Source organism: Sinocyclocheilus rhinocerous, unplaced genomic scaffold (genome assembly GCF_001515625.1).
Source record: "Sinocyclocheilus rhinocerous isolate Xijiao unplaced genomic scaffold, SAMN03320098_v1.1 scaffold218, whole genome shotgun sequence".
NCBI lineage: Eukaryota > Metazoa > Chordata > Actinopteri > Cypriniformes > Cyprinidae > Sinocyclocheilus > Sinocyclocheilus rhinocerous.
The window spans coordinates 1493734-1504730 of NW_015664181.1; the positions used below are offsets into that span (position 1 = coordinate 1493734).

The 10997-nt window shown below is 38.0% G+C and overlaps 2 long non-coding RNA genes across 2 annotated transcripts in view; both read right to left on the reverse strand.

The window, feature by feature from the left end:
• Positions 1-6742, reverse strand: part of LOC107729763 (uncharacterized) — an 11058-nt gene extending 4316 nt beyond the window's left edge. Inside the window, exons 1-2 of the long non-coding RNA XR_001638617.1 lie at positions 6611-6742; positions 2753-2906 (exon numbers count right to left, since the gene is read on the reverse strand). This is a non-coding gene — a long non-coding RNA (uncharacterized LOC107729763). The remainder of the gene's footprint in view (positions 1-2752; positions 2907-6610) is intronic.
• Positions 6743-6864: 122 nt separating this feature from the next.
• Positions 6865-10997, reverse strand: part of LOC107729762 (uncharacterized) — an 8837-nt gene continuing 4704 nt past the window's right edge. Inside the window, exons 3-4 of the long non-coding RNA XR_001638616.1 lie at positions 9674-9855; positions 6865-6975 (exon numbers count right to left, since the gene is read on the reverse strand). This is a non-coding gene — a long non-coding RNA (uncharacterized LOC107729762). The remainder of the gene's footprint in view (positions 6976-9673; positions 9856-10997) is intronic.

Genomic DNA, 10997 nt, shown 5'->3' on the forward strand with positions numbered 1-10997 from the left:
CTCTTTTGGGCTCGTTAAAGACCAGTCGTGCCGCTGCATTCTGAATCATTTGTAAAGGTTTGACTGTGCATGATGGAAGTCCAGCCAGAAGAGCATTGCAGTAGTCCAGCCTAGAAATTACAAGGTTCTGGACAAGAAGGTGTGCAGCATGCTCCGTTAGGAAGGGCCTGATCTTTCTGATGTTGTGCAATGCAACCTGCAAGATCTAGCAGTTTTTGCAATGTGGTCTTTTAAAGTCAGCTGGTCATCAAAGATTACACCAAGATTTCTGACCGAACTTGATGGGGTAATTGTTGATTAACCTAAAGCAGCAGATAGATCCAGCAAAAATAAGAACTGATGATTTGGAATCAGCTTTTGCAATCCGCAGGGCTTCAGTGACTGACAGTAGCGCAGTCTCAGTTGAATGGCCACTCCTGAAGCCTGACTGGTTAGGATCCAGTTGGTTGTTCTGTTTAAGAAATAATGATACCTAAAAACAACTTGTTAGAGTGTTTTTGCTATGAAAGGAAGGAGAGAGACAGGTCTGTAGCTATCTGTAAGTGAAGTGTTTAATGTAGGTTTTTTGAGCAGTGGGGTTACCCAAGCCTGCTTGAATGCAGTGGGGAAAGTGCCTGTGAGAAGAGAGGTGTTGATGATGTGTGTGAGTGCTGGTAAAAGTGTAGGGGAGATTGCTTGGAGAAGGTGTGAGGGGATTGGGTCTAGTGGGCATGTTGTAGGATGGCTGGAGAGGAGAAGTTTGGATACTTCTGCCTCAGTGAGGAGACAGAAGGAGAAGGGGGAAATTTTAGGCATGGATGCACTGTAAAACCTGATAAGTTAAGAATACTCAAAACATTTGTGTGGTTTGAGTTCGTATGTGTGTGGAGCTGAGAACTGACCACTGATTGTTCTAGTTTTGTCTGTGAAGAATGTGGCGAAATCATCAGCTGTTATAGAAGTGGTGAGAGGTGGTGGAGGGGGACAGAGTAGAGAACTGAATGTTTTGAAGAGGTTACGTGTGTCTGTAGCGCTGTTGATCTTGTTGTAAAAATAAAAAGATTTGGCAGTATGGACTTGAGCAGAGAAAGATGAAAGCAAAGACTGATACATACTCAGGTCAGACAGATCTTTTGATTTGCACCATTTTCTCTCTGCTGCCCTGAGTTTGGACCGATGCTCACGAAGAACATCGGATAACCAGGGGTTAGAAGGGGTAGCCCGTGCTGGCCTGGAGGAGAGAGGACATATATAGTCTAGACAAGAAGTTAAAGTAGAGCATAAAGTGTCCGTTGCTGCATTAACGGCCAGAGATCAGAAATGGGTAGGTGAAGGAAGAGAGGAGGATACTACAGAGGAAAGATGGAAGGGTGAAAGGGAGCGCAGGTTTCGTCTGAAAGTAACAGGTAGAGGGGTTGGTGGCACACAGGTAGGAAGATGTAGGTTAAATTAAATGAAGAAATGGTCAGAGATGTGTAGAGGTTTTACCAAAATGTTGTCTGCAGTACAATGCGTGTGTAAATTAAGTTGGTTGCCTGATTTGTGCTTGCTTGTAGTGTTAAGGCGTTTGAAATCAAATGAAGCTAGGAGTGAATGGAAGTCTGCAGCATAAGGCTTGTCCAGATTAATGTTAAAGTCGCCAAAGACTAAAAGTGGACTGCTATCCTCTGGGAATGAGGACAGCAGACCATCCAGCTTCCGCCTCAGCTGACAGACAACAAACAAACACACAGCCACCCGACACTTCAGAGAAAACAGCTGTGGCCGCCTTGTTAAATTAGCACACCCAAAAGCCTATAGCAGGGCAATTGCTCAAATTGAAACTAAATTTCGCACTTAAGTGCAGGAATGGAGCAATATAAATAACAAAAGCTCCTTCTTAGCTGACGGCTATTACTCTAATTACAAATAAAGTGCAATCAAAAATACAAATTACAATGAAAAATAGCAGTAGAAATAGCTAGAGAACGAAATAAACCTTCTTAGCAGCAAGTAACAAGTTAAAACAACAGATGTAGAAACAAAGTATTAAGCAAATACTCATGCGCTCCCGTCTACTCTGCTGACTGATCGCTTCTCCCTTAACAAGAGATGGTAATATTTATGGTGAAGCTAAATTGTTTACCATCACTATTTGTGACTTTCTTTACAATTAAACTAGTAGCAACACACACTACACGTTGATAACCTGCTTTTAAATTCCATGGACCTATTGGTCAAAGATTTCTAATCCCAGAGAGATGAGCATACGGGTGAACAGAGGTTTTAGGGTCACCCCCTAATGAAGCCTAATCCCCCAAAGGTTAAAGGTCACCGTGTATCCATTTTCCAGGGCATAAGAAGGTTCTTTCTTTTGTGGATGCTAAACCTCCTTTTCTTCATGCCCTCAGAGCATAATGAGAGTCCAGTCACAGTGAGAGAAGCGCCGGGGTAATTAGGCGTAGAAGCTGATAGGGTGTCTTTAAACATTAATGGAATTTATGTGGATTATTTCAAGTATGTCAAATTGTGTCGGAAAGATTATCCCACATAAAAGCTTTTAAACTGACAAAGGAATGGTAAAAGCTTGTGTTGACACGTTAGCTGCTTTGCACAATATATTTATTTTTATTTGCTGAGGGTGCCAAAATGCCGCTCGACCGGTTGGGTCACACGGGTATCACAGTCTCATGTGCACGCAAAGAACATACTTTTTGAGAAACTGCTCCATGTTTCAAAGTGAACAGGGAGTGAAGCGGCATTCAAGAAAAAGTTGAATCGTAAATCACAGGACCTTCCTAGAATCTTCCAAGAGCTTCCATTGTTGAGGGAGCTGCCGGGCCCATCTCCCTCCAGCATGAGGCCTTTCCTCGGGCCGTTTCCGTCGCCATGGGGGGCTTCACCCCTGAGCTCCTGTAGGTGTGCATGTCTGTTATCTCAGGAATGTCCTGCAGCACATGTACGTACACATGAAGAGAGGTTAGGGCACACAGAAAACCTTGTTTTAAGCATAAATCTCAAATTAAAAAAAATGTAGTTAAGTTTATGCTTAAAAATAGAATATATTATTCAAAACATAATTAAAAAGACATTTATTAAAAATTCATTGTAAAATAGAAAGTGTATTTTCTTGCCCCTTTAAGTACATTTTTTTATATATTTCAACATTTGAAAGTTTAACCAAAATATGTTTAAATTTATTTTTTTAGAATATTTTAAATAGAATTATTTTTTCCCTATTACACTTATTAACACTTATTAAGTATTCTACTCTGTAATTATAGTATCAATCAAAATGATAAATAATAAAGGTTGTCTGGTCTTATACCATCTATACTATAATGTTTACAGAAAAAGTGGTAGATCCTTCTCTAAGTTTAGTTACCCACAGGCTTAAATAGTTCATTGAGAATTTATTGGCTAAATTACTGTGCAACAGCATTCTTTCCCTTCATTTCTCTGAGAGAAACACATCTGTGCTTAAAACAGGCTAATGAGCACAATGAGAGCTGAATGTGAACATGATAAGACTGTAAACCTGTGAGATTCGTCTTATATTTCAGAATCAGGAATTTAAAAAGAGGAAGTAACCAAGAAACGTACAGTAAAGAGAAGAAAAGAGAAGTAACAAGAAGGTGTGACGGATGGGGAAATGCTCATTTGTAGCTGTAGAGATGCGTTTTGATGTAGCGGAAACAAGTACAACATTAAAAAATATTGCAAAGCATCATGTCTTTCTGCTCACTAACAAGGGAAGTTGTTACGGTACACGTGTGTTTGTGTGTGTGCAAGAGTTGCACAGGATTTTAGAGTTTTACATCATTCTGTTGACACAAACACACCCAGTATATTTGTTCAAAGGTTGGTCATTCTTTAATAGAGGCAATTTCCACATTTGTACATAGTGTGTGACCTGGTCAAAGGCAACTGAGGTAAGATTATATGAGGTCTTTAAGGGTTATAAGTTTAGCCTGAACTTGTAAGCATGGTTTAAAGACATGTTGTTCCATCTCTCTCCAAATCATTTCCAGTCCTCTCTCATAAAAGTGGTAAAAAGACCAAAAAAAGACTACACAGAGTATGGAAGAATATATACATATATATGTATATACAGTGGGTACGGAAAGTATTCAGACCCCCTTAAATTTTTCACTCTTTGTTATATTGCAGCCATTTGCTAAAATCATTTAAGTTAATTTTTTTTCCTCATTAATGTACACACAGCACCCCATATTGACAGAAAAACATAGACAAAATCTACTATTTTCAGTGTATGGTTTAGTAAAGTAATTGTATTACTCACAGTGTGTCCTTATAATATTGTTGTCATTTTTGTAAACTGCATTGCAATATTTAGTTTAATTGTATACCTGTATATAGCTGGAATGATAATAAACACTCTCCATAGGCTGCGTTTGAATACAATATTAGCATATTGCACAGAATACATCTAAATATTTTCAAAAAATACTATGTCTAGTGGTATGCAGTGACAACAACGGTATGCTACTAACATTCATTTGTAGTCCATGGGCAGGAAAAAAGCAATATATGGCATAATTAAAACAATTATTAATTAACATAAAGCATCACACCTAATATTAAAAACACATTACAAGTAGTACTAATACAATTCCAAGCAAGTTGCATTGTAATAAATGCTAACACACCTAAAATACATGAATGTTAATGAATAATGATTGGAAAAAAAAAAAAGTTTTTCAATGATCACATATTTGGCTCGTCTTCAGGCATATTTTCAGTCATAACTTAAATTAAGGTGGAACACTGACTAATGCTAATTGGTAGTGTGTTCCAAATACTGACAGCTCTTATAGAGAAGACTGAGCGACTAAAGTTTGTGGCTCTATGTATATTGCACTTCACAATCATCTTTTGAAGAAGGGATATTGCTGTATAGCCTGGTGAGTGTAGTATGCATGCAGAATGTAGTCCACACTGCACTTGCAACACATAGTGCATATTGAGTACAAGCAGTATGCTGAACATAGACTAGTCCAGCAGAAAAAGAGCTATTCTTCATATAGTTGCTCCATCTGAGTGTGTGTTCTCTGGCCGTCTCTGCCTAGCTAATAGCTCATGACAGCTTGAGGTCTCGCCCTGTCAGCTCTACCTGCAGGGGTCTGGCCCAACGCCTCTTCAGGGTAATTGTTCTGCCCTTCCAACCCCCCTCTCAGGCTTTAATCCCTTCCCCCAAGAATGCTACCGAGGGTCAAGGTGTGTGAGGGGGGAGAAAGAGGAAGAGAGAGAGTGTGTGAGTGAATACAGAAGCAGTTGCTCTTCCAAACTAATTATAACTGCATTTTAGCGCTGTCAATGTAAGCTCTGTTCTGCACAGCAGCTCCGGGACACATCTACACTTCATCAAGACACAAGCTGAACAACTGTGAGAACTAACTGTTACGTAACACTAGTGTGTATCGTATAGCTGAGATTCAAAACCTCTTTTGCCAGCACAAAGCTGATATATACTCACTATATATGTACAGCTGTTTTCAATACTCTCTATCATCACACAATTAGTTATAATGATTAGATTATAAGATTTCAATTAAAAAACTTAATATTTTCAGCATAATGTAAGACAATGCCAAAGCATAAATAAAAATAACCTAAATAAATAGAAGTGCAGTCATTTTTCTTTGATGATAAGTGGTCTCTAAGTTGTTCTTTGTGTTTTCATTGCTGTGTACTTTCTAGGCGATTTCTTATTAAGTGAAACCAAAAGAGCTTAACCAAATCTCTAAATTCTGTTCACTAGATATCAGGTTTCCCTTTAAATATTAGTATAATATTAATATTAATAAATATATAGAATAAAATAAAAATTATTCACATGTAATAAAAAATGAAAAAAATAAATAAATCCATAAATAGAATAAAAACATACAACAAAACATAAAATCTACATAATTAAATTGAATAATTAAATGTAATAAAATATCTACAAAAATAACATAAAAATGACTAAATTGTTCAAATTAAATGTAAAAAAATATTCAAAACATTAATTAAAACATTAAATGACTAAATAAAAAATTATTAATATGTATGAAAAAAAAATTAAAGAATAAAATCACTCAGAACTACACCATTATTTCAAATTCCTTCCATTCTCTTTCTTTGTTTCTAAAACACAAAGGTTGTATCAAACAACTTAGAAAGTTCCCCAGTGCTGTTTTTGTTGCTCAGCTCGGGCACCTGTTAATCATTGGCTAGAATGGAGACGTTCTGTGAGGCTTTTCCTAGAAACTCGCCTCTCTCCAGTTAAGCTGAAGAGACTTTCTGAATGCATGTGTGCATGTGGACACTGAGTGGCTGAACACAGAGGGCAGAGAAATCCCTTCATTCCAGCCAATCAGATGTGAGAGTGTGATCCCAGACACGTGGACCTCAGCCCAGGAAAATTCATCCAAGTACAGAGACATACTGTACATGAAGACACACATGGAAAATAACAACTACTGAGGGATCACGGTGTCCTCATAATACAGAGAATCACAACTGTGAGGCCAACCCAAAGTCTGAACATGTGTTTTACTGTGGGCTATAACAGCCTGAATGTGAATAAACCTGGTGTGCTTTAAAGAAATAATTCATCTTTAAGTGAAAATTGTCATACTTTACTCACCCTCAAGCTGTATGACTACTTCTTCTGCAGGACACAAAAACAGACGTTTAGCAGAATCCCAGAGGTTCTCCATACTGTGAAACTGGATGGTGAGCAGGAGCCGTCACTGTCAGGAGCTCAAAAACAGAAAAACACAATAAATGCATGCATTGCATTTTCTATTTTGCTGTAACTATGCATTCCCATACTTCTCATTAGAGAAATTCCATGGCTATATAATGGAGCCCTTATGTGACATTTTTAATTACCTCAAGGAAAAACTGCTTACACAAGACACTCTGCCCTTGTTTTGGTGTAATTTCAGCGTTCTCCAGCATGTGTGGTCTGTGATTAAGATGGAAGCCTTGAGAAAACCTCGGAGAAATCTGGGTGACCAAAAAAGGCAGCTTGGATGAAAATAGTAACATCTCCTAACCATTCTATCATAGCGGATTTACTTTGCGATCATAAAGTTATGGTTCCAAAGTACATAAACCATTTTCATCAGTCACACTGTTGCAATGCACGTAGACAGTTTTATGCAAAATTCACATAATTAATGTGCTGCAATAGTAACACATAATAGTAAATATAAAGAGCAATTTCTTTTAAGTTCGCCAGAGCAAAACTCACAGTCATGATGCCAGGCTGTTGCTATGCAGTTGCTAAGGTGTTCTTAGATACTTTAAGTGCATGGTTACACTATATGGCACTACATTTCCCTCCCTTCGGCGCAAGTCTGTTGCATTCTTTTGGCCGTTTTATTGCCAAATTTTATTAATTAGGATTTGCTCACATCAGTAAACTTAAGCATGACTAATAATAATACAGATACTTGTCTTGCATGAGTGAAGTAGACAGATTAAGAGAGAAAACACATTAACACCCCTGTAAAAAGGTTCACTTTCAGTAATCAGAAATGAGTGCTAAATTTGACCCGGGCCTCTCATGGGTGGGTGTTTTTGAACCGAAAACTTCCATTTCTGTCATGTATGTCATATGATGAGTCTTGTTTTTGCTAGGGGGCTTCCCCTTTTACAAGTGATGGTGTCTAACAGCTCATCTCTACCTTCTGCATGATCCAACCGATACAGTAAGTGATCTGAATCTCTTGTGCGGTTCTGCAGAAGCACAGGAATCATGAGACATCATGACCATGAGCTTATTGAAAGTCTCAGAGGTTCACAGATCATTCATCTTCAGACCAGCTTTACTGGTGGTGGTTGATATTTTTAGTTGGATGTTCTTGTCATGCACAGTCAGACTTGGTTAGATGATTGGACTGATGGTAGATCAGAACACACTCAAACATGCATGGGAAGATAAACTCTTTAAACTCTTCTGGTAAAAGGGTGGGAGCTTCACATGGTGGATTACTCACAATCTTCTGATTTCAGCAAAACAGCCGTTAGAGTATAAACAGTGTGCCTTTCTCATAAAATACCCTTTAACCCATCTTTGTGTCAAGACATCCGCTGATTAAACCAGACACTTGACACTTCGGTCTATTTAAACGCAGCAACATTTGATTTCTGCTGAAACATAAGCTTGCATCTAAGATGCAAATTTATGGATTTGCAAGAGGTTGTCAACACATTAAATGGGCACACAGCTTAATGCTTTACACTCTATTGTGAAGAAACATTAAACATTTAAAATAAATGTAAAAAAAAAAAAAATGAAGATGAAAAATATAGCTCCTGTAAGCTGAAGATACAATACAGCAGGCTACAATTATGATATTAAACAAAAATAATTATTGCAAAAAATTTGGATGCTTTTGTACACTCAAATCACATATTTTGCTTGTGCTATCTGTCTTTCGAAATACTACTTGGTTTCTTAATTTATTATCTAATGCAATAACATTCAGACTTAAATGTCTAAACACTTTTTTGGGGGCGCTGCATTTAACAGGAAAGAAAATGGCTCTTTTAGTCATAATATAGCTAATTTTCCTGAACAAACACCAATCAGCTTTGTCCTGTTCTCAGCCAGTGCAACAAAAGCCCACATTTTAAGGCCATTCAGCTCTGATTTTGACCCTGAGCCAGCTGTTAATGAACGTCATTTCACTATTTTTGTACAGGATTTAAGCATCCTAGAGGTTTCCTTAAATTACTGCTGTGCCAAATTATATGCTATGCTGAAAATGACCACAATAAGTCACATTTTAACAGTCATTTTCATGGCTTCTCAGAAATATTGAACTTTTTTTTAACATGTTCATGCATTAAATCTGTGCTTTTATCTACAATTAGTGTAAAGCGAATTTATAGTCATTATCATCAAATGTATTCATCATTAACATTTCATCACCTCTGCATAACAACAGTTAGAAAATAAGTCAAAGAATTTGTATTTATATACATTTAAGTACAGGAAGTGCATATATGTATATATATATGAGGTTCAAGTACATGCACTTCCTGTTGACATCTTCATAGTGATTTCTGTTGAAGCAGAACAAAAGCAAATTATATGATGTAACTGTGTCTCTTGGGGCCCTACAAACCCTGATTTTTAACATCAGGGTGGAAATCATGCAAATGAGAACAATGTGAGAGAAACACTGGTAAGCAACAGGAAACGTTCCTTTTTAATGTTAAACCTAGATGGGGAGCTTCCCCCTGAGTTTCCTGTGAGTAAAGTGCTAGCGCAAGTGCTGCAACAGAAAGTACAGGGGTGAATACCTACATGTGACATTCATGTGAAATTTCCCTAAATAGCTCCATTGTGTAGGCTGCGCTGACTACTTGATGAGCATCAAGTATTTTAATGTGAAAAACCACAAATTTGTATCACTCCCAGAAGAATTCAAGCCGCATTTGACAAGAACATGCATATTAATCTGAACGATCAAGAGCACTATGCCCTGTGCATGCACTTTAAATGCCATATCATTTTTAAAAGCAACAAAATCCTCTAAGAATATGAAAATGTTCAGGAAATGTAGTTTGCATTGCTAATGCATGACAGTTTACTGTTATTAAAAGTGCTACCATTTTGCATGACACAATGTCAAACGGTCTCCAGATAAATGGTTAAAAGTTTTGCTTTGTGTGTGGCCTCCGGTTCCGTTACCTCTATGAGTGATGCGTTTCCACAGCGCATGCCTCTCAATAGGAGGATTTCCCCTTGTTGTTCAAAGCTGCACTCATGACTCACTCGGTTTCACTCGCTCTCTTTCTCATTCCATCCCTCTCTTTCTCTCTCTCTCTCTCTCTCTCTCTCTCTCCAACGGAGGGGGCTTTTCATTGTTTTGCCTGTGGAGAAACAAATAAAGGGGGAGTTTTAAGACTGATATGAGTAAACTGCAAAGGTGCAAATGTCTCACTGCAGGCAGGTGGTTAGACACACTTCAGTGGTCTCAAATGTTTGTTTCAGCCCCCTAATCTTACTGCAAAGTTAGGTGACGTTTGAATCATGGGAATCATTAACTTCCAGATGAATTACATTTACATTTAGTCATTTAGCAGACGCTTTTATCCAAAGCGACTTACAAATGAGGACAATAAAAGCAGTCAAAACTAACAAAAGAGCAACAATATATAAGTGCAAATGACAAGTCTCGGTTAGCCTAACGCAGTACACGTAGCAAGGTGTATATAAATATATATATATACACCTTCACACACACTCACTCACTCACTCACTCACTCACTCACTCACTCACTCACTCACTCACTCACTCACTCACTCACTCACTCACTCACACACACACACACTTTCACACACACTCACTCTCTCACTCACACACACACTCTCTCACTTACTCACTCACACACCTTGAATTTAATGCGAGCAGCTACTGGTAGCTAGTGCAAATTGATGAACAGAGGTGTGACATGCGTTCTTTTCGGCTCTTTTCTTTTTCCTTTCGAATTAAAGGGATAGTTCACCCAAAAATGAAAATTCTGTCATTAATTATTCACCCTCATGTCGTTCTAAACCCGTAAGACCTCCGTTGATCTTCGGAACACAAATTAAGATATTTTTTTGATGAATTCTGAGAACTCTCTGATCCTTGTTGTTTTCGTTCAAATCAAAGCGTAAACAACGCGCGACGCAGCTGACACAGAATAGCATGTTTTTGTTTACGTTCAGTGGATATTCTCCAAAATGGCACCAGGGTGACACGGAGGAGACGAATTGTTGAATAAAGTCGTTATTTTTGTTTTCTTTGTGTACAAAAAGCATTCTTGTAGCTTTGTAAAATTACAGTTGAACCCCTGATGTCACATGGACTATTTTACCGATCTCCTTGCTACGTTTCTGGACCTCGATCGTGGTAATTACATTGCTGTCTATGGGAGGGTCAGAGAGCTCTCAGAATTCATCCAAAATATCTTAATTTGTGTTCCGAAGATTGAACGGAGGTCTTACGGGTTTAGAACGACATGAGGGT